This window comes from Bos grunniens, chromosome 10 (assembly GCF_055505025.1).
Source record: "Bos grunniens cultivar Pamir isolate PY7600 chromosome 10, Bosgru_T2T1.0, whole genome shotgun sequence".
NCBI classification, from domain to species: Eukaryota; Metazoa; Chordata; class Mammalia; order Artiodactyla; family Bovidae; genus Bos; species Bos grunniens.
Genome location: NC_141174.1, coordinates 81,884,851 through 81,910,881, shown reverse-complemented (window position 1 = coordinate 81,910,881; position 26,031 = coordinate 81,884,851). Strand labels below are relative to the sequence as shown.

At 42.5% G+C, this 26,031-nt stretch overlaps 2 pseudogenes across 1 annotated transcript; one reads left to right on the top strand and one right to left on the bottom strand.

Annotated features, from left to right (window-relative positions):
- Window positions 1–10,649: 10,649 nt before the first annotated feature.
- LOC147365205 (ribosomal protein eL22-like pseudogene) lies at window positions 10,650–24,248 on the bottom strand (annotated as a pseudogene). The gene has a single exon (XR_015135241.1). The product of XR_015135241.1 is annotated as a ribosomal protein eL22-like pseudogene (transcript).
- Window positions 15,032–15,541, top strand: LOC147365206 (NADH dehydrogenase [ubiquinone] iron-sulfur protein 6, mitochondrial pseudogene; annotated as a pseudogene).
- Window positions 24,249–26,031: the final 1,783 nt, after the last annotated feature.

Genomic DNA, 26,031 nt, shown 5'->3' with positions numbered 1-26,031 from the left:
GTGAGAGTTGGACTGTGAAGAAGGCTGAGCGCCGAAGGATTGATGCTTTTGAACTGTGGTGTTGGAGAAGACTCTTGAGAGTCCCTTGGATTGCAAGGAGATCCAACCAGTCCATTCTGAAGGAGATCAGCCCTGGGATTTCTTTGGAAGGAATGATGCTAAAGCTGAAACTCCAGTACTTTGGCCACCTCATGCGAAGAGTTGACTCATTGGAAAAGACTCTGATGCTGGGAGGAATTGGTGGCAGGAGGAGAAGGGGACGACGGAGGATGAGATGGCTGTTTGGCATCACTGACTCGATGGACGTGAGTCTGAGTGAACTCCGGGAGTTGGTGATGGACAGGGAGGCCTGGCATGCTGCGATTCATGGGGTCACAAAGAGTCGGACACGACTGAGCGACTGAACTGAACTGAATGATTCTTGATTATCTATTTATATTTTTAATGCAAGACTAGGTTGATATATAGCTTATAGTCATTCTCTTAATAATTGAAACTATATTTCCACAACTGCTATCTCTCCTTCACTGCAGAATTGATGAAAGGCTCTAGGTAAGAAACAGTCAGAAAAGTTCATTAAGTGGCTAAAAAAGGGAAGATTTTACTCAAGGTGAGTGCTTTATTTTAATCATGAGTGGACTGCATTTTAAATTTTCTTTCTTCTTTCCTCCTTAAATGTTGTGAATTTAAAGACTTGTCTTCCTCGTAATCTGATTCTCTGATCCCAAGACCCGACTGGGAGTCCCCCTCAGGCAGATTTTCCAATTTGATTAGAGAGTGGTAATCATGGCTTTATCCTGAGGCCAAACACTGCAGCCGGCTGCTCTATATATAGAGGAGATGATGACTGGCTGAGTTTTCCAGGGCAGACCTTTAATTAGTTACCCATGGTCCACTCATGCTCCCTGTCCTTGTTAACTCTCTGAAGCTCTTTAAGAAAAAAAAATCTCTAACTTATGTCTTAAATCACTGCTATATTTGCTTAGCATGTGATTTGCTCTGCTGTGCTTTCTCCATCGATTGGATGCCATCTTCATTAATTGAGCTTTGCTTTCGTGGGCCTTTGGTGTATGGGACTGAATTAATCCTCAATTCACAGTAACCAGTTATCATCAGTCTACAATATTCCATCATCATCATCTATTGGTACTACTATTACTATTATTTATTTTGGTCTTCATGCAATATTCCCACTTTTTTTCTTTTTTAATTTTTTGGTGATGCCAGGCAGCATTCAGGACCTTAGTTCCTCTGCCAGGGGTCAAACCCACACCCCCTGCGGTGGAAGAATAGAGTCTTAACCACTGGAACACCAGGGAAGTCCCATCAACCCCTATTCTTGTTTATACGAAGAATTTATTTTTACTTCATGTATTTTTAGGGCTTCCCTGATGGCTCAGGGAGTAAAGAAACCACCTGCAGTGCAGGAGACCCAGAAGACATGGGTTCGATCCCTGGGTCAGGAAGATTCCCCTGGAGGAGGAAAATGGCAATCCACTCCAGAATTCTTACCTGAAAAATTCCACAGACAGAGGAGCCTGGCAGGCTACAATCCAAAGGGTCTCAACGAGTCAGACACGAATGAATGACTAAGCATTTATGTATTTTTAACTTACATAAATGGTACTAAAAAGATTTGTTTCTTTTTTCAGTCAACACTGTTAAATATATACCCACCATATTCTATAAATACACAATTAATGCTTTAGAGTGCGATCTGGTAGTCCATCATAATCCTCCACTCCATTTGTTTATTTATTTTTCCATGTCGAATACCTAGGTTACCTCCAACTCTCTACTTCCACAAACACTTCATAGGGATTCTTATTTCCCCATATATTTCAATATTTGCTATTTTTATACTTTCTAATTTTTGCCCATCTGAGGGACATGAAGTAGTATTTCATTGCTATTTTGTTTCTTGAGCATCTCTTCCCATCTACAAGGTTAGCCATTTGGATTTTCCCATCTGCAAATTGCCTGTTAGTCAGGATATCTTAGATTATGGGACTCAAAAAAATTTTTTGGCTTAAAAAAAGAAATGTTTATTTTCTATTTTTGCTACATGTCCATAGTGATTGTCAGAGGAGCTCTAGTCCTTAGCCACTCAGGGACCAGGGGTGTTGAAGCAGCCATAATCTTGGACACTGCCAGTCCTTATCCCAGAGGAAAAGAGAACACGATGAATCATGCATTGGCTCTGGAGCTTCCACCCGGAAATGAACAAATCATTTCCACTCACATTTCTTGGCCATGACTAGTTACATGACCACATTTAACCTCAAGAATATGGGAAAGTACAATCCTACTGTCCAGAAGGAGGACTGAAAATATTTGGTAACCAAGCATCATCTGTCCTTCTAGTCAAAAAATATTCAGTTGTGTTTTTTTTCCCCTTTATAAGATACACCCCTCCCTACCTAAGGGAATTGTCTAAACATTGTTAAGTAGGGAAATTTTTTCCTTCTACTCTTTTAGGTTCTCGCTGGGGCCCCTGTAACAAAAGATGAATTAACAAGAGAAAAACAAACAGAAGGTTACTCCCATGAATATTTCATATGTATACATGGGAGTAACTCAAGGTAGAGTAACTCAGGCTTAGAACTTCAACTTATATAGTATCTTCAACAAAGAACAATAAATTCATAGAAAAATGACAGAACAAAGGAAATAATTTCTTAGGCTTCCCAGGGCAAACTGCAGAAAGGTAAATATACAGGGAATTAATGGTAGGCAGAGGCTAGTAGTAAATTTATTATGAGATTCCTCTGGTGTTTCCTGACTGATAGGGTCTAAAGTTACCTCTGGGGATTAATTTTTGTTCTTATTCATAAAGAAGGGAGAGGGAACACCGTTGAAAATTTATATCCTGCTTTAAGGCAAGTAGGAAGAGGGCAGGGAACTGTTTTTGTATTTGCTTCTTCTCCACTGACTTCAGCTCAATTCAGTCCTTTTGCCAAAGTGGCATGTTTTGGGGTAACATATTTTGGTTTACTGTATATTCCATACAGTCATACCCACCTTCTTCTATTCATGTGTTCCTTGGGGGATGCATATGTTCCTTGCTTTGACCCAGGTTTCCTTCCATGGGGGTAGCTACCTTGTCCTTTATTCTTTGCAACCCCTGGTTCTACCTTCTGGAAGAGTCTTTCCTCTCCAACATCTTTGGCCTTATCTGATATAAGCATCAGCACGTTTCCTGTCCATTGATGGTTGCAGGCCCTAGGGTCATTTTAAGGTTCAAAGGGTCACAGACTTTTTAAAGTTTACACTTAAATTTTTTTGGCAATACAATGCTCTGTAAAACACAGTAGCCTTGTTATTTACTTGATTCCAGTCAGTTCCATATGACAGAGCTCATCCACAGTTATTTTCTAAATGTACTTAGATTTGCTACATTCTTTCTTTCTCATCCAGTTCCCCACCCCTTCCCGCTCACTTAATTGCAAATAAGGTATTCAGCTTTTGTGGAAGAGCTGCACATTTAGACTCTTTCCTGGGAGCTCTTTTGTCCAATCAAAAGGAATTACTGGATACCTCACCTTTAGTTGGACCTCAAATTGAGACATCTTCATCCATTCAAAAGTTTTTATCACTGGATGAAATGGCCATAAACTTGACTTGATCCTTGACCAAAAGCTGAGGGTTTTTTTTTTTTAATTGTTTATCGGTTGTGCAGTATTCAGGATCTAGTTTCCTGACCAGGGATCAAACCTGGGCCCCCTGCATTGGAAGCTCAGAGTCCTAGCCATTGGACTGCCAGGAAAGTCCCAATGCTGAGTTGTTAGTTGGCTTTTGACCTTTCAAGTCCTTCTCATTTTCCTTTTACTTGTTAGGGTTGAGAAACAGTTATCACTTCCAACTGCACAAGAGCCCAATTTTCTGGCCCCCTCTCAATTTCCTTCCATTCCTGCTTGGAAACATGTCAATTATTTTCTGAGATGATTTCAAACACAGTCAACAGAAGCTAATGCTTGCTGCTATCTTCTTTTCCCCTCAGGTTAAAAGTGTATACAGTGTAAGGACCTGCCTTCCAAGTTATTGCAGGTGGCAGTTTTACCCAATAGTTTGCCACAAAATAACATGAACTGCTGTCTTCAAAGGCGTGCTCACAGTGTCCTCACCATCTGTTAACCAGTTTCTAAGTCATTGCACAAATTTTAGCTAATATTGTTCGGTAGGACCCCACTTCTGTATCAGTCAGGATAAACTAAATTGCGCTAATATGACAGACAACCATGAAATCTAACAGTTCAAAGCTACAAAGCAGTATTTCTGGGTCACTGCGAGTCAGCAGGAGTCTCCACTTATCAGAGCCGCTCAGAAACCCGGGCTAATGGAATCACCACCATCACGAATATTGCCTGTCAGGACACCAAAGGGGGGAAAAAGTGGTAAACTGCACAACGGCTCTGCTTCTGCAGAACCATTTAAGGACTTTCAGTTTCTGCTTAGAAGTGACCCTTGTCACTTCCAAAGAAATTTTACCGAGAACTAAGCAAGTTACATGTCACCCCTAACTTCATGGAGACAGGAAAGTGTAATCGTACCACAAACCCAGGAGGAAAGTGAGAAATATTTGGTGACAAACTTCACCAGACTTATCTCTGAGAAGTCATTTCCTCCTTTGCATCTGTTCTTCATCCTCCAACTTTTTTCACATAACTATTGCTTCAATAATTAGAAAGTTTTTTTTTTTTAAGGGCCCATTGGTTCAGGAAGGGATGAAGGTTTTTGTAAAAGTTGACAGGAATGTATTGGGACTAATACACATATACTACTATATATAAAACATAGATAACTAATAAAAATACTTTGGTCGTCTGATGCAAAGAACTGACTCATTGGAAAAGACCCTGACGCTGGGAAAGATTGAAGGCAGGAGAAGGGGACAACAGAGGATGAGATGGTTGGATGGCATCACCAACTCGATGCACATGAGTTTGAGCAAGCTCTGGGAGTTATGATGGACAGGGAAGCCTGGCGTGCTGCAGTCCATGGGGTCTCAAAGAGTCAGACACGACTGAGCGACTGAACTGATTGAACTGCATAAGAGCCCACTGTATAACACAGGGAACTCAATACTCTGTAATGACATGTATGGGAAAAGTGTCTAAATAGAGTAGATGTATGTATGTGTATCAGAGAAAGCAATGGCACCCCACTCCAGTACTCTTGCCTGGAAAATCCCATGGACCGAGGGGCCTGGTGGGCTGCACTGCATGGGGTCGCTAAGAGTCGGGCACGACTGAGTGACTTCATTTTCACTTTTCACTTTTCACTTTCCTGCATTGGAGAAGGAAATGGCAGCCCGCTCCAGTGTTCTTGCCTGGAGAATCCCAGGGACGGGGGAGCGTAGTGGGCTGCCGTCTATGGGGTCGCACAGAGTTGGACACGACTGAAGCAACTTAGCAGCAGCAGCAGCAGCAGCACATATGTGTATAACTGAATCACTTTGCTGTATAGCAGAAACTAACAAAAAAAAAAAGAAACTAACACAAAAGTGTAAGTCAACTATACCCCAATAAAAATTAATAAAAATAAACAACAAAAAAAGAAAAATATTTGGTGAATGGAACTAATGACTACCAATCTCATATACTTTGTCCATTTTTATTCTGGTTCCTATTATTTTCTTGTTACTTGTTAGAGGTCCGTAGGGTCTAGAAGATATTGCTGCCTCATCAGTTTTAAATGTTGAAAAGATCTTCTCTCTACCACTCAACTGTTAACTTTGTCAATGGTGTCCTTCACTGAGCAGAAATCTTTTATGCTAATGTAGATAAGTCATCAATTTTTTCCAGATTAAATTTTCTGCATTGGAGATCTTGTTTAAGAAATCATTTCCCATCCCAAGGTCACAAGATGTGATACATATACTTTCCACACTTAGATTTTATATATATCTAAATAATTCATTTTTAAAGGTATAGAGATCTTCTATCATAATCCACAAAATGAGTCAATATTCTCAAAATTCATTATTTTTTCACTGATTTCTGATTCCATCTTTGTTATATTTAAAATTTATTGACATCTGTTTCTGTTCCATTGAACTGTTTATTTGCTTCCAGTCGTTCTACAATGGTACTATGCTGCTGGTAAGTCACTTCAGTCGTGTCCGACTCTGTGCGACCCCATAGATGGCCGCCCACCAGGCTCCCCTGTCTCTGGGATTCTCCAGGTAAGAACACTGGAGTGGGTTGCCATTTCCTTCTCCACAATGGTACTATAGTTTTGTATAATATGTAAATACACATTAGGGATAATTCGTGCATTTCCTCAAAGTTTTTAGTTATCTATGATCTTCTATTCTTTCCTATACATTTCAGAATCAATTTGTTAAGTTTCTAGATTATTTCTGATAGAAATTCTACTCAAAGTATTGATTAATTTGAAGGATAATTTACATATTTGTGGTGTTAAAATATCCCACTCTTTAACATGGTATATCTTTCCAAACATCCTGGTCTTCATTTATGTCTTTCATTAGAGATTTAAAGCTTTTCTTGTACATTCTTTGAAAGATTAATTTCTATAAATATTATATAGTGTTTATTGCTATTGTGAATGTTATCTGAGTTTGTATTACATAGTCAGGTTGTTATCAAATGATATAGAAAAATGCTGCTGCTGCTACTGCTAAGTCACTTGAGTCGTGTCTGACTCGTGCAACCCCATAGACGGAAGCCCACCAGCTCCTCCATCCCTGGGACTCTCCAGGCAAGAACAGTGGAGTGGGTTGCCATTTCCTTCTCCAATGCAGGAAAGTGAAAGTGAAAGTGAAGTCACTCAGTCGTGCCCGACTCATAGCGACCCCATGGACCGCAGCCCACCAGGTTCCTCCGTCCATGGGATTTTCCAGGCAAGAGTACTGGAGTGGGTTGCCATTGAGGAATGCTACTGACTTTAAAATTTTGTTACTGTTGCAACTGGGTTTACTACTATAAACAATTATCGGATATTCTGTTGAGTTTTCTATGCATATGATCACATTTATCCTTTGAAAATAATTATATTTGTTCTCTTCTCCAAACCTTAAATCTCTTTCTTCACTTTTTAATTTGTATTAATCTAAAAAGATCTTCACGACCCAGATAATCACGATGGTGTGACCACTGACCTAGAGCCAGACATCCTGGAATGTGAAGTCAAGTGGGCCTTAGAAAGCATCACTACAAACAAAGCTAGTGGAGGTGATGGAATTCCAGTTGAGCTATTCCAAATGCTGAAAAATGATGCTGTGAAAGTGCTGCACTCAATATGCCAGCAAATTTGGAAAACTCAGCAGTGGCCACAAGACTGGAAAAGGTCACTTTTCATTCCAATCCCAAAGAAAGGCAATGCCAAAGAATGCTCAAACTATTGCACAATTGCACTCATCTCACATGCTAGTAAAGCAATGCTCAAAATTCTCCAAGCCAGGCTTCAGCAATATGTGAACTGTGAACTTCCTGATGTTCAAGCTGGTTTCAGAAAAGGCAGAGGAACTAGAGATCAAATTGCCAACATCTGCTGGATCATGGAAAAAGCAAGAGAGTTCCAGAAAAACATCTATTTCTGCTTTATTGACTATGCCAAAGCCTTTGACTGTGTGGATCACAATAAACTGTGGAAAATTCTGAAAGAGATGGGAATACCAGACCACCTGACCTGCCTCTTGAGAAATTTGTATGCAGGTCAGGAAGCAACAGTTAGAACTGGACATGGAACAACAGACTGGTTCCAAATAGGAAAAGGAGTATGTCAAGGCTGTATATTGTCACCCTGCTTATTTAACTTATATGCAGAGGACATCATGAGAAACACTGGACTGGAAGAAACACAAGCTGGAATCAAGATTGCTGGGAGAAATATCAATAACCTCAGATATGCAGATGACACCATCCTTATGGCAGAAAGTGAAGAGGAACTAAAAAGCCTCTTGATGAAAGTGAAAGTGGAGAGTGAAAAAGTTGGCTTCAAGCTCAACATTCAGAAAACGAAGATCATGGCATCCGGTCCATTCACTTCATGGGAAATAGATGGGGAGACAGTGGAAACAGTGTCAGCCTTTATTTTTCTGGGCTCCAAAATCACTGCAGATGGTGACTTCAGCCATGAAATTAAAAGAGCTTACTCCTTGGAAGGAAAGTTATGACCAACCTAGATAGCATATTGAAAAGCAGAGACATTACTTTGCCAACAAAGGTTCGTCTAGTCAAGGCTACATTTGTTCACCTCAGAGTGTCCCCTTGTGCTCCTTTACAATCTCTCTCCTCTCCAGAAGCAACTATTCCAATTTTTATAATTATGGCAATTGTTTCTTTTCTAGAATTTCATGTGAATGGAATAATAATAGAATGTATTTTTATGCACCTGGCTTCTTTCAATCAGAATAATATTTTTGAGATTCATCTGTGTTATCACTTATATCCTTTTTAGTGTTTAATAGTATTTCATAGTATGACTATACCACAGTTTGTTTATTCTCCTTTCGATGGGCATCTGGGTTATTTTCAGTTTGGGACTATTAAGAATAAAACTGCCATGAACATTCTTATACTAGACTTTTTGTGGACACAGCCTTTTTTATTTTTCGAGGAGTAGAATTGTTAGTCATAAGGCAGTTGCATCCTTAACTTTTTAGGAAACCATCCGTTTTCTAGTGTTATTGCTACATTTTAGACTTCCAGCAGCAATATGTGAGAGACCTAGTTGATCCACATCTTATACAACATTTAGTATTGTAAACGATCGTAAATCTATTTCATTTCACCCATTATATCAGGTATGTATGATTTCCCTTATTGTAGTGGTGCCTAATTGCTTTAATTAGCATTTCCATGATGACTAATGCTTTTGAGCACTTTTTAAATCTAAGTTGACTAGCTGTATTTCCCTATCTTTGGTGAAATGTTTTGAATTTTTTACCCATTTAAAAAAATTGTGTTGCTGCTTTTATTTTTATCATTGTGTTGTAAGAATTTTTTGCATACTGTGGATAAAAAAGCCCTTCAAAAAGCCCTTCATCATATAGATGTATTGTGAATATTATTCCCAATTTGCCTTGCCTATTTGTTCTTTAATTTTTGTTGTCCACCACCCCCCCCAGCTTTTTTTTTTGAGACTGTCAAGATATTTAAATATTTCATTATACAAAGTTGTACCCAAAATTGTGCTTCATTTTTTCACTATATACTTTAACTTAAGGAAATCTGTAAAAACAGTACATTTCAGAAATCCTGAAAAACTCCAGAGGCTTCAGCAATATGTGAACCGTGAACTTCCTGATGTTCAAGCTCGTTTTAGAAAAGGCAGAGGAACCAGAGATCAAATTGCCAACATCCGCTGGATCATGGAAAAAGCAAGAGAGTTCCAGAAAAACATCTATTTCTGCTTTATTGACTATGCCAAAGCCTTTGACTGTGTGGATCACAATAAACTGTGGAAAATTCTGAAAGAGATGGGAATACCAGACCACCTGACCTGCCTCTTGAGAAGTTTGTATGCAGGTCAGGAAGCAACAGTTAGAACTGAACATGGGACAACAGACTGGTTCCAAATGGGAAAAGGGGTTCGTCAAGGCTGTATATTTTCACCCTGTTTATTTAACTTCTATGCAGAGTACATCATGAGAAACACTGGACTGGAAGAAACACAAGCTGGAATCAAGATTGCTGGGAGAAATATCAATAACCTCAGATATGCAGATGACACCATCCTTATGGCAGAAAGTGAAGAGGAACTAAAAAGCCTCTTGATGAAAGTGAGAGTGGAGAGTGAAAAAGTTGGCTTCAAGCTCAACATTCAGAAAACGAAGATCATGGCATCCGGTCCATTCACTTCATGGGAAATAGATGGGGAAACAGTGGAAACAGTGTCAGACTTTATTTTTTGGGGCTCCAAAATCACTACAGATGGTGACTGCAGCCATGAAATTAAAAGACAGTTACTCCTTGGAAGGAAAGTTATGACCAACCTAGACAGCATATTCAAAAGCAGAGACATTACTTTGCCAACAAAGGTTCGTCTAGTCAAGGCTACGGTTTTTTCCTGTGGTTATGTATGGATGTGAGAGTTGGACTGTGAAGAAAGTTGAGCGCCAATGAATTGATGCTTTTGAACTGTGGTGTTGGAGAAGACTCTTGAGAGTCTCTTGGACTGCAAGGAGATCCAACCAGTCCATTCTGAAGGAGATCAGCCCTGGGATTTCTTTGGAAGGAATGATGCTAAAGCTGAAACTCCAGAACTTTGGCCACCTCATGCGAAGAGTTGACTCATTGGAAAAGACTCTGATGCTGGGAGGGATTGGGGGCAGGAGGAGAAGGGGATGACAGAGGATGAGATGGCTGGATGGCATCACTGACTCGATGGACGTGAGTCTGAGTGAACTCCGGGAGTTGGTGATGGACAGGGAGGCCTGGCGTGCTGGGATTCATGGGGTCGCAAAGAGTTGGACACGACTGAGCGACTGATCTGATCTGATCTGATTGTCTGACAGAAAAGACTAATCAAATAAGAAAAATTTTTTTCACAATCCTTGGAAAAGCCCACTTCTATAATAACCCATAGACCAACACAACTTTCAGCCCATATCCATTGTGGTTTTGGACAATCTTGTAATTAACTTCCAGGATGTTGATATTGGGCCCAGCAGTGAGGAGGAGGGGTTGTATATTTAAAGTCTTCAAGTAACAAACTTATTCTCTGTCTGCATCAATCAGCACAGGCAGAGAATCCAGACTAAATGGAACTCAAGGGTTGTCTAGAATGAGACCCATACAGGGTTGAGTTTTTTCCTTACTGTATACATCCCAGCCTTGGATCCATTCACTTCCAAGCTAGCACTGTATCTTTGGGCTACTCCTGAAACCTCAAAATTTTTCATTCAATTCAACTGACACCTGTCTCTTGAACACTTTCATCTGTTGCCACTGATATTCCCTCTTGCATCACTTAAAGTAAATCTAAGGTTTCATTGATGGCTCAGTGGTAAAGAATCTGCCTGCCAATGCAGGAGACAAGGGTTTGATCCCTGATCCCACATGCCGCATATGAAATAGGTAACTAATAAGAACCTGTTATATAGCACAGAGAACTCTACTCAATACTCTGTAATGGCCTATACGGGAAAAGAATCTTTAAAAAAAAAAAAAAGTGGACATATATATAACAGATTCACTTTGCTGTACACCTGAAACTAACAGAACCTTGTAAATCAAGTATACTCCAATAAAAAGTTTAAAAGTATTAAAGGAAAGCCAGCATCATATAAACAGCATACACTTAAGGAGCTGAATGCTTAACATACAGAGTCATGTTTTTTTTATTCACTGGTATATTAAAGGTCTATTTCAAGATGCTTCTCTTGTATGCTTCATTTGTTTTTTTTAGCAAGCAAAGCCCTATAAAGGATGGCTTCATCTATTCCTCATAGTCAGATTCATCTTCATCTTGACCAATCTGGAAGTAACAAAGTTCCTAAGTCTGCTTCTCAGATGCAACCACATGAAGCCATTGTTCTTTTGAAGGTATTTCTTGGTAAAGTATTATAAATACCTTTTAGAGAACTGTTTCTGAGAAACAACTGTGATTTTATTCTTGAAGGATTCAATGTGAGTAACACTCCCAAGATCTCTAATCTTTCCATTCACTTTAACCTTCTCCTATAGAAACCGTTCAAAATTTCCAGAGTCAAAAGTTCTATCTTTTGACTCTGTGAGTAAGGTTCAAATCAAATCTCCAGGTTGACTTTCTTGGGCTTCTTGTCTTTCTTCAGTACCATCTTGGAGACTGGCCTCTTGATCTCCCCTTGGCTTTTTTCCCTTAATATTTATTTTATCTTATTTGGCTGGATCAGGGTTTAGTTGCAGCATGAAGGGTCTTCAGTCTTCATTGTGGCATGTGGACTCTTAGTTTTGGCATGTGGGACCTAGTTCCCTGTCCAGGGAATCGAACTCAGGCCCCTGCATTGGGAGCTTGGAGTCCTAGTCACTGGACCACCACGGAAGTCCCTTGCCTATTTTCTTGATGGTGCTTTCTGATGAATAGAAATTTTTAATTTTGATGAAATCCAATTAACCAATCCTTTATGGTTTATACTTTCTGGATCCTCCCTAAGAATTCCCTGCCTACCCAGGGGTCACAAAAATATTCCCCTAGCACTTCTAGTAGCTTTATTATTTTAGCTCTTATGTTTCAGCCTATAATCGGACTCAAATTGGGTTTTGTGTATAGTGTGAGGTAGGGATTGAGGTCCTTTACTTCTCATATGGATATCCAAATTTTCTAGCACCATTTATTAAGGATATTTTCCTTTCCGCATTGAATTTGCTTTGTTATTTTAATAAAAAATCATTTGTTTGTATATATGTGGATCTATATCTGGACTCTCTTAGTTGATTCCATTAGTTTATTTGACCATCCATTCTCCAGTAGCATATTATTTTGGCCGCAGTTTGGGTTTGTCTTTTTTCCTTTTTTTTGTCTGAAACATGTCATTACTTTGATTTCATATTTTTTAAAGTTTTACTGGAGTATAGTTGATTTACAATGTTGTGTTAGTTTTGGGTGTAGAGCAAAGTGAATCAGTTATACATATATCCATTCATTTTAAGATTCTTTTCCCATATACGCCATTACAAAGTTTTGAGTAGAGTTCCCTGTGTTATACAGTAGGATCTCATTAATTATCTATTTTATATATAACAGTGTATATATGTCAAGCCCAGCCTCCCAACTTACCCTCCCTGCTTTCATAATTTAAAAGGTATTTCTGTTGGAGATAGAATTACATTTGCAGGGTGTTTTTTTTTTTTCTTTCAGCACCTTAAGAAAGGTCATTCAATTTCTGCAGCTTCCAAAATCTTGATGCAAAATGATCAAATCTTACTGTTGCTCCTTTGAAAGTACATCAGTTCGGTTCAGTTCAGTCGCTCAGTCATGTCAAACTCTTTGAGACCCCATGAATCGCAGCATGCCAGGCCTCGCTGTCCATCACCAACTCCCGGAGTTTACTCAAACTTGTGTCCATCGAGTCCGTGATGCCATCCAGCCATCTCATCCTCTGTCGTCCCCTTCTCCTCCTGCCCCCAATCCCTCCCAGCATCAGAGTCTTTTCCAATGAGTCAACTCTTCGCATGAGGTGGACGAAGTACTGGAGTTTCAGCTTTAGCATCAGTCCTTCCAGTGAACACCCAGGACTGATCTCCTTTAAAATGGACTGGTTGGATCTCCTTGCAGTCCAAGGGACTCTCAAGAGTCTTCTCCAACACCACAGTTCAAAAGCATCAATTCTTCGGTGCTCAGCTTTCTTCACAGTCCAACTCTCACATCCATACATAACCACTGGAAAAACCATAGCTTTGACTAGACAGACCTTTGTTGGCAAAGTAATGTCTCTGCTTTTGAATATGCTATCTAGGTTGGTCATAACTTTTCTTCCAAGGAGTAAGTGTCTTTTAATTTCATGGCTGCAATCACCATCTGCAGTGATTTTGGACCCCCCCAAAATAAGTCTGACACTGTTTCCACTATTTCCCCATCTATTTGCCATGAAGTGATGGGACCAGATGCCATGATCTTTGTTTTCTGAATGTTGAGCTTGAAGCCAACTTTTCCACTCTCCACTTTCACTTTCATCAAGAGGCTTTTTAGTTCCTCTTCACTTTCTGCCATAAGGATGGTATCATCTGCATATCTGAGGTTATTGATATTTCTCCCAGCAATCTTGATTCCAGCTTGTGCTTCTTCCAGCCCAGCATTTCTTATGATGTACTCTGCATATAAGTTAAATAAGCAGGGTGACAATATACAGCCTTGACGTACTCCTTTTCCTATTTGGAACCAGTCTGTTGTTTCATGTCCAGTTCTAACTGTTGCTTCCTGACCTGCATACAAATTTCTCAAGAGGCAGGTCAGGTGGTCTGGTATTCCCATCTCTTTCAGAATTTTCCACAGTTTATTGTGATCCACACAGTCAAAGGCTTTGGCATAGTCAATAAAGCAGAAATAGATGTTTTTCTGGAACTCTCTTGCTTTTTCCATGATCCAGCGGATGTTGGCAATTTGATCTCTGGTTCCTCTGCCTTTTCTAAAACCAGGTTGAACATCAGGAAGTTCACGGTTCACATATTGCTGAAGCTTGGCTTGAAGAATTTTGAGCATTGCTTTACTAGCGTGTGAGATGAGTGCATAATGCGTCTTTATTCTCTGGCTACCTTTTAGTTAGCTACTGGTTTACTTAGCTACTTGGCTACTTACTTATTCTCTGGCTACTGGTTACTTAGCTTTGGTTTCAGCCATTTAACTAAGTATTTAGGCATTATTTTCTTTGTATCTGTCCTACTTGGGTTTTACCAAGTATCTTGAATCTATACATTGATATCTTTGATCAGTTTTGGAAAGTTCTTGATCTTTCTCTCTTCCAACTTTGCTTCTAACTCATTCTCTCCATCCTCTCTGCTTGGATTCCAGTTTCACTATGTGTAAACCTTTGATTGTGTCTTGCATGTCTCTTCTTTCCATTGTTTTTTTTCTGTGGGCTTCAGTTTGGATAATTTATATTGACCTTTGGGTTTACCAATTCTGTTTGTTGCTTTTAAATCCATCAGTGAGTTTGTAATTTCAGAAATTATACTTTGCAGCTCCAGAAAAAGTCCATTTGATATTTTTACAGATTACAATTCTCTGCTAAAGTATTCTTTTTAACAATTTTGTCATACTTTCCATTTTCCCCTTCAACATATTTGAAACAGTTCTTTAAAAATGCCTTGTCTGAGGCAATTGAAATACATGCAAAAATAAACAAATGGGACCTAATCAAACTTACAAGCTTTTGTACAACAAAGGAAACCATAAACAAAATGAAAAGATGACCTACAGACTGGGAGAAAATATTTGCTAATGATGAAACCAATAAATGCTTAATTTCCAAAACATACAAGCAGCTCATACATTTCAATAACAAGCAAAAAACCCAAACAAAAAATGGGCAGCAACTTCCCTGGTGGTCCAGCGGCTGGGACTCTGTATCCCAATGTCTGGCAAGATGGTGGCAGCAGTGACCTTCCTCTGGCTGCTGGACCAGGGCAGCCTGGTGGCATGGAGCCTGCCCAGGGGGCACCAGGTGCTTCAGTGTGCAGTCCTCACTAGCTGGTGAGGAGGTCACACACACTGGCCAGTTTTATGACCATAACGACTGTAGGCAACTCCCATTTGTAGGTTGTCAGAAGGAAGTGAATGAAAGCTCTACCACTGACCTGATAGCAGAGCAGCCTGTGAGTGAAGTCAGAAGGCAAGTGGTATCTTGTGACAGGAATGAAGGGATCCAAGGCCAGCCACGGTGTACATAAACTCGGACAAAGAAACAAAGGAGGCAACATGTAGCTACTGTGGACTGCGGTTCAGACAGCACCATCACTAGGGGGATGCACAGGCGTACTTCAGTGATGGAGTGAATCAGGAGACCCTTAGTGCTGTATGCATTGATTAACTAGTGTGGAATAAAGGGTGTTGTCCTCAAAGAAAAAAATAATAAAAATCTTGTGTAACTGGAAAATATGGGTCAACTGTGGGTCTTCTTCTTTTTTCTCCTGAGCACATATGATCCCATTTTCCTGCCTTTTCATGTGCCTTATAATTCTTTATTGTACACTAGAGATCTGCCAGGTGGCACTAGTGGTAAAGAACCCACCTGCCAATGCAGAAGACCTAAAAGACGCGGGTTCGATTCCTAGACGGGGAAGATCCCCTGGAGGAGGGCATGGCAACCCACTCCAGTATTCTTGCCTGAAGAATCCCATGGACAGAGGAGCCTGGTGGGATACAGTCCATACAGTTGCAAAGAGTTGGACAGGACGGTAGCAACTTAACACGCATGCAGAGATCTTACATATATGAACTAAGACTGAAGAATTTTCCCTAGATAGGTTTTACCCTTTCTATCTTATGTAGATAAGATATGGTGCCAATCACAACAATGTGATTAAAAAATAAACTAGATTGAGGTTGGGTTCTAGTTCTTTTTGACTCAGTCTCCCTCTGGTTTGATTGAGAGCTAGTCACGTCTTCATTTCCATAGCCATAAAACACCGTGGGGAATTCGTTTATGCGTTTAAGAAATTTGATTAGCCTCCAAATCAATACAGCTTCAAAATTTGGCAAATATCGAGACTAGCTGTGTGTTTGACACAACCACCGCCTTCCTCTAACGACTTTGTCTCCTAAGCACTGTGAATCTGTGGGGAAATTTCACTTTCTTATTCTACACTCTTCCTGCTACACACATTTCCCCCAGCCTCCTGTGTCACTCATTGAAAAGTGAAAATGTTAGTCGCTCGGTCATGTCTGACTCTTTGCGACCCCATGGACTGTAGTCCACAAAGCTCCTCTGTCCCTGGAATGCTCCAGGCAAGAATACTGGAGTGGATAGCCATTCCCTTCTCCAGGGGATCTTCCTGACCCAGCGATCTAGCCCAGGTCTCCTGCAGCAAATGTTCTGTGAAAGAAGACTGGCTATGCTGCAAAGGTGCTTTTCAATCAAAGGCCCCATATTTTTAATTAAGGAAAATAATTTGACATTGTGTCTTAAAATACTTTATCTTGTTTCTTTTTCTGAGACTCCAGTTGAATGCATGTCATCCACTCCACTTATGTCATCCATACCTCTTAACTTCTCTGTATCCTTTGTGATATATTTTATGTTGACTTTTGTCCTCTGCCTAATCTTCCAACACTCTCATCTGTTCTTTGGCCAAATACATTCTGCTGCTTTCCCCAGTTATTTCTTTCAATGATTACACTTGTCATTCCTAGTTATTTTTTTAATAATTGCTCCTCTTGCTTTATATTTACAATGCTTCTCTTACGCCTTGAAAGGATATATGTATTGTTCTTAATGTAAATTCTTCTTCACTTCTGTGATAGTCATGGTTTGTTGGTTGTTTTTGGCTCAGAGCTCATGTTTCCTTGGAAGTGTCAGCTCTCTCAGCCAATAATGTGTACTTTGGAAGGAGGAGTGAGATTAAAGACCAGATTCCTACTTTGACGCCTCCTCCTGAAGTTCTGAGGGGAGCGCCTCAGGGTGCAGAGCCTCTGAGCATCTGTTTCCTGTTTGTCCACGACTACAGAGCCCTGCCTTTCAAAAGAACGTGTTTGAACTCTGCCCTAGTCACTCCTCTTTCCTAAGAGCTGCCTCTCTGTGTAGTCATTTTTCCCAATCAAGGTGTGGGGGAAGAAGGAGAGACTGCTCAGTGGCTGCCTGCCAGCCTTTGTTGAATCTATTTCTCACCCCCCCCCCGTTGTTGTTTAGGCACTAGTTCAGTTCAGTTCAGTCGCTCAGTCGTGTCCGACTCTTTGTGACCCCATGAATCCCAGCACGCCAGGCCTCCCTGTCCATCACCAACTCCCAGAGTTCACTCAGACTCACGTCCATCGAGTCAGTGATGCCATCCAGCCATCTCATCCTCTGTCGTCCCCTTCTCCTCCTGCTCCCAATCCATCCCAGCATCAGAGTCTTTTCCAATGAGTCAACTCTTCGCATGAGGTGGCCAAAGTACTGGAGTTTCAGCTTTAGCATCATTCCTTCCAAAGAAATCCCAGGGCTGATCTCCTTCAGAATGGACTGGTTGGATCTCCTTGCAGTCCAAGGGACTCTCAAGACTCTTCTCCAACACCACAGTTCAAAAGCATCAATTCTTTGGCACTCAGCTTTCTTCACAGTCCAACTCTCACATCCATACATGACTACTGGAAAAACCATAGCTTTGACTAGACGGACCTTTGTTGGCAAAGTAATGTCTCTGCTTTTCAATATGCTATCTAGGTTGGTCATAACTTTTCTTCCAAGGAGCAAGCGTCTTTTAATTTCATGACTGCGATCACCATCTGCCATGATTTTGGAGCCCCAAAAAATAAAGTCTGACACTGTTTCCACTGTTTCCCCATCTATTTCCCATGAAGTGATGGGACCGGATGCCATGATCTTCGTTTTCTGAATGTTGAGCTTGAAGCCAACTTTTCCACTCTCCACTTTCACTTTCAACAAGAGGCTTTTTAGTTCCTCTTCACTTTCTGCCATAAGGATGGTGTCATCTGCATATCTGAGGTTATTGATATTTCTCTCAGCAATCTTGATTCCAGCTTGTGCTTCATCCAGCCCAGCGTTTCTCATGATGTACTCTGCATAAAAGTTAAATAAGCAGGGTGACAATATACAGCCTTGACATATTCCTTTTCCTATTTGGAACCAGTCTGTTGTTCCATGTCCAGTTCGACCTGTTGCTTCCTGACCTGCATACAGATTTCTCAAGAGGCAGGTCAGGTGGTCTGGTATTCCCATCTCTTTCAGAATTTTCCACAGTTTATTGTGATCCACACAGTCAAAGGCTTTGGCATAGTCAATAAAGCAGAAATAGATGTTTTTCTGGAACTCTCTTGCTTTTTCCATGATCCAGTGGATGTTGGCAATTTGATCTCTGGTTCCTCTGCCTTTTCTAAAATCAGCTTGAACATCAGGAAGTTCACAGTTCACATATTGCTGAAGCCTGGCTTGGAGAATTTTGAGCTTTACTAGCGTGTGAGATGAGTGCAATTGTGCGGTAGTTTGAACATTCTTTGGCATTGCCTTTCTTTGGGATTGGAATGAAAACTGACCTTTTCCAGTCTTGTGGCCACTGCTGAGTTTTCCAAATTTGCTGGCATATTGAGTGCAGCACTTTCACAGCATCATCTTTCAGGATTTGAAATAGCTCAACTGGAATTTCATCACCTCCACTAGCTTTGTTTGTAGTGATGCTTTCTAAGGCCCACTTGACTTCACATTCCAGGATGTCTGGCTCTAGGTCAGTGATCACACCATCGTGATTATCTGGGTCGTGAAGATCCTTTTTGTACAGTTCTTCTGTGTATTCTTGCCATCTCTTCTTAATATCTTCTGCTTCTGTTAGGTCCATACCATTTCTGTCCTTTATCGAGCCCATCTTTGCATGAAATGTTCCCTTGGTATCTCTAATTTTCTTGAAGAGATCTCTAGTCTTTCCCATTCTGTTGTTTTCCTCTATTTCTTTGCACTGATCGCTGAGGAAGGCTTTCTTATCTCTTCTTGCTTTGTGTCCAACTCTTTGGAACCCCATTGACTGTAGCCTGCCAGGCTCCTCTGTCCATGGGATTTTCTAAGCAAGGATATTGGAGTGGGATGCCATTCCCTTCTCCAGGGGATCTTTCTGACCCAGAGATGGAAACTCCATCCCCTGCGTAGCTGCCAAGGAAGCCCACTTCTCACCCTAACTGGCTTCAAAACTGCCTTTGAGGTTACCTTGCCATTTTCAGCTGGTGTTATATTGGTGTGTTCTGCCCATAGAAGTGGAAAGGAAGATTATTGTGGAGGAGAGAAAATCCACTAGAAAGTCTTCCCCTAGATTCTCATCCATCCATGATATTGACTTTCTCCACCTATAATTTGCATATCCACACAGACTGGGACCTGTCTGACTTCTGTTTCTCCAAGTTTGATTCTGGGATATATCACTCCTCTTTCATTATACAGTGTCTTCAAGGCTGAATTCAGGGGAGGAAATCCTCAGTTTACTTAATTCAGCATCAAGATGGAACTCTGAAACCCCCTGCTTTCCATTATCTAGAAATTTCCCAATATTTCGGGTCTGCCAGTGGCTCTTCATCTTATTTTCTATTTCTATTGTGTATTGGTTACTTTAAAAATTGATTGTATATCTGCTCTGTCATTTCAAATGCAAGGCCATATTCTGAAAGTCCTCCTCCTCTTATTTTGAAGGATCTCCTACTTGTTAAGAAGCTGGGGTCTCATCTTCCCTCTCCCTAGCTTTCCCATCTCTAACATGGGAGCAAATGGACTAAGCGGTATTTGCGGGCCTTCCCCTTCTCTTGCGCTATGACTTCAAGGATCATGCCTGGCTATTGTTTGGCTTGTTTCCTTCTTTACATTCCACATTAGTTTAGAAATGTGGGTGGGGGCACCACATTCTCCCCGATCTCACTCTGGTCATGAGAAGTCAAAATGGAGAGCCGAGAAACGAAGGCAGTTTCCTCTTAGAAGAAAAGCGTAAACCATCTACAAAAACAATTCCAAAATGAACCACCAAGCTAGATGAACAGGGGACTATCCTGAGAAATGTGAAACTGGTGGCAGGGAGATAATTTAAGGATTTATTATTCCCAAAGCAAAACCAGACTTCCAAATTACCTTTTATCTTTTTTTCCAAAAGCCCCACTGAGAGCCCCCAGGAGCTGCTAATAACTAATGTGAGATCATAACTCCCTAGGAGATAGATGTCTCTGTGTGACCTGTGATGTCACAAAACAGGGTGGTAACTTGAACGACCTCCAAGTATCTTGCCTATCAAATATACAGTAAGGGCAGAAACCATGAATATTGGGAAGAGCTAAAATCCATTCTGGGAAGGTTTGGGGGAGTTGGGAAGAGCGCACTGTCTCTTAGATCTAATTTTGACTTGTATTTGATTATTCAACCTGTAGTCCCTGCCCATAAAGATGTGAGTCTGACAGTTCAAAAAGTGAGAGCTCTGGGGTGGTGGTGTGGGCCTTGAGGTCCAAGAATGAGGCACAGGCAGGCTTCACTCTTTGCCATCCATGATTTTAGGCATCATAAGGCCACAAACTATTGACCAAGGACCTCAGCTCAACCTTCATATACATATGGGGAAACTGAGGCTAAGAGAGGTCAGGGACTTGCCTGATGTCACAAAGAGAGTCAGTAGCTGACTTAGAACTCAAGGCCTCTTACTCCCCTTCAGGAGTCCGATACCTGTACCTAGGTGCGTTAGGTAAGTTCCTGAAGTTTCTAAGACCCCACTGAGTTTGAGGGAGACCCTGAGTCAGGCCTAGAACAAGGGCTAATTAAACATGTATCACTGTTACTACACGGATGCTGTGCTGGGCTGCAGGAATCCTCATTCATGACTGAAGAGCTTGTTCCCAACACTCATAGCATTTCTGCAGGAAGATAGCTCTCAGTTGTAAGTCTTCTTTGGGATTGTTTCTGCCGAAGAGAGTAACCTGGATCAGGCCATTCCCCCTTCCCAGGAGACCCACATCCAATGGTTGAACAGTGCTTGGGTACAAAAGACCAGCCCTGGCCCTAACACAAGACAATGCTAAAGAGGTCATCCCAGCTTCAGAGTGCCCCATGGGGCTGGCTGAGGCCATTTTTGAGCCTGTATTGTGGCCCAACATCTCTCTCTGCCCAGTTCCTTTTTTCTTCAGGTGTTGAGCACAAGAGCATCCCTAATGAACTTCCTGGGTGCTAATCTCCATATTAGAGTCTGCTTCCCAGGAACCTGTCCTTTCACACTTGGGTTGAATTACAATTATACAGAAGCCAGACCTTGAGAAGGAGCTGAGGTCAGGTGGCTTCAGTCATGTCAGGGGAGCAGCTGAAACAAGATGGGTCAGGAGGTAAGGCACAGACTCTGAATCTGGAGATCTGGAGTCCTGCCTCCCCACAGCAGCCATCTGCCCTGCTGTAATCTTGCCTGCAAACCCCTAAATACATAAGCGGTGGGGGAGAGTATATGTGATTATTACTGTTCCAAACTTTGATCTTTCGCCCCTATTTAAAAACCATTCTGGACTTGCTGGTGGCCCAGTGATTAGGAATCTGCCTGCCAATGCAGGGAACATGGGTTCGATCCCTGGTCCAGGAAGATTCCACGTGCTGCAGGGTAGCAACTGAGCCCAAGTGTGCCACAACTGTTGAGCTGATGCACCTACAGCTTATGCTCCACAACAAGAGAGCCACCACAGTGAGAAGCCCAGACACAACAACGAAGAATAGCCCCCCTCCCTGAAACTAGAGAAAGCCTAGTCAAAGACTCAGAAACCCTGGGTCAGACTCAGCTTTTACCCTGGAGAATTCTGAGCAGAGGAATGACTTAATTTGCCTGTGTTTAAAAGGATTACTCTGGACACTTCCCTGACCTCCACAGCCCCAGTCCACACTGCTTTCCCCTCTTCTCTCCTCCCACTTCCTCCTCCAGCTCCAAGTATTGAGGAGTATCCTTGTGGACCTGGGGCGGGGGTTGCGGGGGCAGTGGTGTGCGTGGGATCTTTCCACTTATCACCAGAAGGGGGCGCAGGGTAGCAAATGCTATGTCAACCATGGAGAGAAAACCTTGGGGTTGGGGGAAAGCAGGGAATTTGGAGGCAAACTTAGTTCCTTCTTAGGGCTTCCCTGGTAGCTCAGTTGGTAAAGAATCTGCCTGCAATTCAGGAGACCAGGATTTTATTCCTGGATAGGGAGAATTCCCCTGAAGGAGGAAATGGCAACCCACTCCAGTCTTCTTGCCTGGAGAATCCCATGAGCAAAGCAACCCGGCAGGCTACAGTCCATGGGGTTGCAAGAGTCTGACATGACTTAACAACCACCACCATTAGTTCCTTCTTGGCTTTGCAGACCATTTGTTTGTGGCGATAGCTTCAATAGTCCTGCCTGCTACAGGGCTAAGGGGGAAATTCTCCTGATGCTCTCAGAAGTGGCTGGCTGCAGGTGAGCCTGAGGTGGATTTTTTTGGAGGAAAAAGAGACAGAGACCCTGAACAGATGACCCACTCTTCCCCCACCCCCGCCACCACATGGCCAGTCCCTGGCAGGGCTGGGAGGTGAGCCTTAGTGTCCTGGCTTCCAGACTATTGTACTGTCTACACCCCAGTCCTGCCAGCCAGGGTTAAGGCATTTGCTCCAGAGTTCAATTGTTCTTTCAGCTACAAGATGTAGGGTGGGTACAGGAGCAGAAGGGGCAAGGAACCTGGAGGTGAATAAGCCTGGGTCCCTGCCCCGAGGGAGCTCTCAAATGCTTATGGAGATAAAGCATGAGACAAGCAGAGAACACTGTGGGCAAGGCCCGTCAGATCCAATCAGGGTTGAAGTTGGCACCTGTATCCTGAGGGGGACTTATGGGAGGAAGTAACCGATTTGTTCAGTTTGAGAGAACCTTTTCTGATAGACTTCCTTTCCCTGAGGGGAGGGAGTACTTAGGGTGGAGGGTGTGGAGTGATGGAGAGGAACACATTTTGACAGCAATGCTGACCCCATCAGAATGATGAAGGGCTGGTGGGGAAACTTCTAGGGTGAGGGGAGGAACTTGTTGGCTGGTGTCATTCCTCAGAGGTATCACCCCTCTCCCTGAATGGACAGTCCTTGCTGCTGCTAAAGCTCCCTATTGAAAACCTGAGGCTGATCGCCATTTGTCTGTGGAGGTGTCGGGTTTCCTCGAAAAGTCTGGTTGTAGATTTCTTTAGAAGTTGTGTTTGTGATTATCTCATCTTGGGAAATGAAGAAAGGAGAAGAGATGCCAAATACGTTATTGTGCTGAAAGTCCTGTTTTAAGAAAACAAATGCAAGATTGAATGCATTAGCCACTGCCAGCCACAAACGTGGAGAAAGCAGTTAAGCCAATGAGGAGCAATACCCCATATTTGATGTGGGAATCTTGGGTGAGGTGGGAGGAAAGCCTGGTTTCCAGTCAGTGGTGTGAGTGGGGAGGGAGGGCCCTGTGCGAGGACTGAGCCTTGGTCACTGGCTGGAGCTGTTGCAGCTCACATAGTTTTCTCAGTTGTTTTCCCCAGGAGCAGGGACCCAAGTGGAGACCTAGCAGTTGCCAAGACGTGGTCCAAGAGCGGTCACTTGCATCACACACTGTATTTCTCCCAAAGAGAGGGCCACTGGGACTAAGAGAAGGCAGGGAGGGAAAGGGGGCCAACTGTGACCCAGAAATTACAGATGGACATCAAGAACTGGCAGGTTAAGAATGACCCATCAGGGTGACTTACCTGGTGGTCCAGTGAGGAAGACTCTGTTCCCAGTGCAGGGAGTCCGGGCTCCATCCACAGTCAGGGAACTAGATCCCACACACCAAAACTAGGAACCTCACATGCCGCATCCAAGATCCCATGTTGCCACAACTGAGATCCAGTGCAGTCAAAATAAATAAACAGGACTTCCCTGGTGGTACAAGGGATGGCAATCTGCTTGCCAATGCAGGGCTTTCCATTCCTGATCTGGGAAGATTCCATATGCCGCAGAGCAATGAGGCCCACAAGCCACAACTACTGAAGCCCGTGCACCTAGAGTCTATGCTCTGCAACTGGAGAGGCACCACAATGAGAAAACCTGTGCACGGCAAACTTAGAGCAGCCCCTACTCACTGCAACTAGAGAAAGCAACGAAGACCCACCACAACCAAAAATGAAATAAATAAAAACAATTTTTTTAAGGAAGGACTCATCAAGGAGGATTGAATGAATCGTTCTCATCACTGGGGCAGTGACACTTTTCCTTGTATCCCCACCAGGAATGGGACTATGATAAGATGTCCTGAAGACGCCCAGGCACACTGTTTCAAGCCCAACTAAGACCAAACAGCAATGTTAATACCTAAGGTTTAACACCTGGATTGAGATAAGGACTTCTGGATTTCAAGAGGTTTATCCACTGTCTTTGTTCTCTGTGCCTTATTCTTCCAGCTGGAAGTCTTCCTCTTCCTCTTCTGTGCTGTCTTCTCTGAATGTCATAGGTCAAACCTAACAGTGGGGCCAGGGTGAGGGCACCGTATATGAGGCACCTATGATGCAACTTGAAGGAGGTGCTGGCTCTCAGGGTCGTGCAAGTGCTACGTGATTTGAAGTTATTAGAACAAAACAACTCACAATGTGATGACAGATTTCCCCTGGCATTACGGTGCAGTTTTTAATGTTCTTGTTTTGTTCTTTAATTCTGGCCCAAACCTCCTGTTGGGAGGACAACCCTGACCCTCCAGCAGCAGGACACAGAATCTGAGATAGATTCCTAGGACTGAGAGCACTGTAAGCCTGGGCTACAGAGAAGGAAGAGGGAGCTGAATGGCTCCACCCATGACAGATAATGAAGAAGGGACGGTGGGTTGGGTGAAGGCAGATGGTTATACAAGCCTGGTTAGCGTATGTTTGTTAGTGTGTGTGTGAGAGTGTGTGTGTTGGGGGAGAAGTGTTCCTGGATGATCCTCCAGCGAGGATCGGTTCCTCTCTTTTTTCAGGCTGCTCCTGTTACTTTGCTGGCCAGAAGCTTCCAGCTGGAAGTATTTGAATCTAGACACCCGAAAAGTGAAAGTGTTAGTAGCTCAGTTATGTCTGACTCTTTGCGACCCCATGGATTATAGCCCACCAGAGCTATATGCCACTCTGTCCATGGCATTCTCCAGGCAAGAATACTGGAGAGGGTTGTCATTCCCTTCTCCAGGGGATTTTCCCAACCCAAGGATCTAACCCAGGTCTCCTGCATTGCCAGCAGATTCTTTACCATCTGAGTCACCAGTGAAGCCCAGACACCTGAAGTCTACTCTAATACCCAAGTGCCAGAAATAAGAAACTTTCTAGCAGGAACCTGCAGTGGTCACTATGTACCATGTTCAACCCCATACTGGATCTGCTCATTCAGGGAAATGGAGCTGACTTAGTCTGGGCTGGCTGGCCTGCTCCAGATGGCAGCCCTGGGAACCCTAAATGAGTGGGTGGGGTGGGTTGGGAGATGTGGCCTTTGCCAAGATATCAAGGACTTGAGGCCTGAAAACACAGACAATTCGGGGGGTGATGTGCAACAATCAGCCGGAGTGCAGAAGGCCAATGCCAAGACACTGGTGTCACAGGGAACCTCAGGGAAAAAATGCTAAATGGGGCCTTAAAACCCCCACTTCAAAGCCAGGTTAAGGAATCCAATTGCTGGATTTAAGAGTATTCAAACAGATGAGGGAGACATCTGTCCTTTTGTATGTCAAAGGAGGCAAAAGGAAGTTGTCTTTCAATTTCACCATGAACTCAGAATTTCTGTCCTGGGGAGGCTAATAAGAGGGTCAGAACACCCCCTCCCTTTGCCAAAATGGTGGTCTGATGTTCTTTACAGGTATCCTGGGGAGGACAAGATTATGGAAGGTCATCATTTCTCTGTTACTGAGCATGGCCCCACCTATCAGAATAAGTCCCAGTTTCCCCCTCGGTCAGTCTCTCCCATCAGGAAGCTTCC